Here is a 2,874-nt window from a genome sequence, read left to right as displayed (position 1 = left end):
AATATGGAAAAACATTTTCAGGTTCTGTTTTGTCAAAATATATCTTTTTTGGGGCTACTTTGCCGTTTTCTCTTTAAAACATAGACTTGGTGCTTGATTATTCGTGAATTTAGTTTCCAAAGTTTAAAAAAATCACATGTTATTTTTCGCGAAGTCATCTTCAATATCATGTAGAAGAACATTTTAAAATTTCTGATCTCAGCATCAAGCCATTCGCTTTCTATGGTTTATGAATCCCACATAATCAACTTATTTCTTTTTAGAATGCCATCTCTTCCGCGTTCTTAACCTTTCCTCTAAGGAAGCTTCACACTCTTAGTTCCATCATCCGAGTTTCTTTCTTTTTGAGGGGAGCTGTTTCCTTGGCAGCATCTATTATTTTGGAATTAATGGTTTTCCAGTCAACAATTTCTAAGTTGTTTAATTTGTCGTGGAATATTTATTTCTTGTTTCGTAATTTCTCTAGGTCAGTTTTAAATATATTATTTTCCTTGCTCTTAGTCTGGAGAACAAATTTTACCTTAATTATCGTCAAGTAATGGTCTGTTTCAATATTTGCTCCGTTATTCACCTAGGCGTTCTTTATTTAACGTTTCCGCTTGAAATCGCAATATGATCAGTTTGGAACGCTTCTAAATTTGAATTTGGTTACCTCCAAGTTTTTTGCTGTCTGAATACCTTTTTGAAGTATTATTTTTGTGGGAAGCTTTGCATGTACTTATCTACCTTTCACAATGTCTATTGAATCTTTCTGTGCTGGGCAATGTCTGACGGTTTTGCGACTAGCTTTCTCTTTTCCAATTTCAGAGTTAAAATGTCCTAGCATTAATTTGACACTTTTAGTTTATATTTTAGATACTTCCTAAGGTTTCCCAAGAGTTCCATCTTAGTTGGGTTCTTCTTATTGCCTTTATTTAAAGGAGTATGCACTTAATCGGCGTGCGATCTTTGTTTCCACACCGTAGTGTTAGAAGGGGACAGTCTTTCTGACAGAGAATAAAAGTTTGTCACCGTATCTAACACTTTATAGTTGAGGGAAAATGCCGTCCCTAAATATCGTATACCTCATTTGTGACTACATCCCACTTTTCATTTAAAGATGCAATAGTTCTCATATTCCGCAGCATTATCAATACCGTTTCTTGTAATGCTAGTATGGAAATTCTTTGTTGATCCAAAACTTTTCGTAGTTGTTAAAGTATTCCAGTTTTTAAAAGGGAATTTCTGCTCGGAGTATCCAAGAAAGTATTTCTTTTTGGGTTTTAATTTTGACGACTAATTCTTGCATGTTGCTTTGGACTCTACAGAATCCGCAGGATAAATTGCACCACCCACAATGAATGAAGATTTTCTTCTCAGGACACTCTCTGGAATATTTTATTCCTGTGACGTTTCCATCATACATTCAGAAGTTATATAAACTTCGAAAGGAGGAAATGTATTTCTTCATTTCATTCTTAAAGCTGAACTGTAGGTTCCAGAGTTTCGGGGTGTGCTTGGTCCACGAGAGCTATTTCATTCCTCTAAAGTCCGCCGGCAAGCAGCCAGCGAGGCTCTCCTATCCACCACCTAGGATGCGCCTCGCGCTGCCATGACCTCATAGTAGGTTCGTGGTAAATAATTTATTCTTACTGTATTTAAATATTTTATATAATTTATTGTTCTTATTATTAAAATCGTATACACATGTGGCATGTCAAAAGTGAGGAGAAGCCATGTTGTATTTGGGAGGGAGGGGAGACACAGACAGTGGAAAACTGTGACCTGCTCCAGAATCGAACATATGACTCGAGCTGCAAGAGACTGGATTGTTTGGATTTTGCTTTAAAAACACTTGGGACACTTTCTGCCTTCGAAGCCACAAAATGTTTCGTCTTGTACATATTTCACACATATGTTCAAAGAACGCAGTACTGTCGACGTATTCATGAGACGGAGTGGCTGTTCAGGTGAATCACAGTATACAAATATCGTATGTTTAAGGTTTATGGGTGACACAGACAGTAATTCCTTAATGTGAAGAACCGTAAAGCAAGCTGTGGATCACTCTGTACATTTGTGATACACATTCCTCTGCGCTGACCTATGCCAACAGATACCTTTGCCACTCTCATCAGTTGATGACAATTTCAATTCTGAAGACTATTTTCGGTCTCCAGTCTCAAAATGAGACAATCTCTCTTCACGATAACTCAGACACTTGTTGGTTTGGCAATATTCTAACTTGCGGTGATAATCGTTGTGGAGACTTTCAACCAGTGATTACGACTGCGTATGAAATGAACTCGTAAGATCCTCTAATGAGGCACTGTGCAGATTTCTGTTCGTAGATCAAATCTGCCAACAAGGAAAACTAGAGAGTTATTAGTGAACTGGCCCGGCTCACTATACTTCCAGGGGACTTCCAGCCACGTCTGCATCCACTTGTTGAGGTCATTTCGGCGATGTATAATTTCTTATGTAGTGAAGTGCATAGTAGCGATCGTAAAAGTGGCTAATTTCTGTTCCATCAATACTGTTTCGATTTGTATGTATTCATTACCAGGGAATAATATTGGCTCAGCAACACTTATCGTGTAAGCGATTACTGCAAAAATACTTTCAACCACACCATCGTGTTTCTGCAACTTAGCTAAGTAACAGATTTCTTTTTTTTCTTTGGATCACAAATAAAACAGTTTAAATGGATGGAATACATAGAGTAATTTATACAGGATTACTTACTTTAAATGTGATGCATAAAAACGGTGACTATCACATTTGTTTCCAGAAAACGTGTTTCGGCCTTCCTTTCTATTGCCACTGCTATTTGGTGGGTGCCTCGCTTCAAAAATATTGGTGGTTGCTCCCACTCCATCCATTAGCCACCAGAAG

Source organism: Schistocerca serialis, chromosome 2 (genome assembly GCF_023864345.2).
Source record: "Schistocerca serialis cubense isolate TAMUIC-IGC-003099 chromosome 2, iqSchSeri2.2, whole genome shotgun sequence".
Lineage (NCBI taxonomy): Eukaryota > Metazoa > Arthropoda > Insecta > Orthoptera > Acrididae > Schistocerca > Schistocerca serialis.
The sequence above is the reverse complement of the archived record's forward strand: the minus strand, read 5'-3'. Positions refer to the sequence as shown.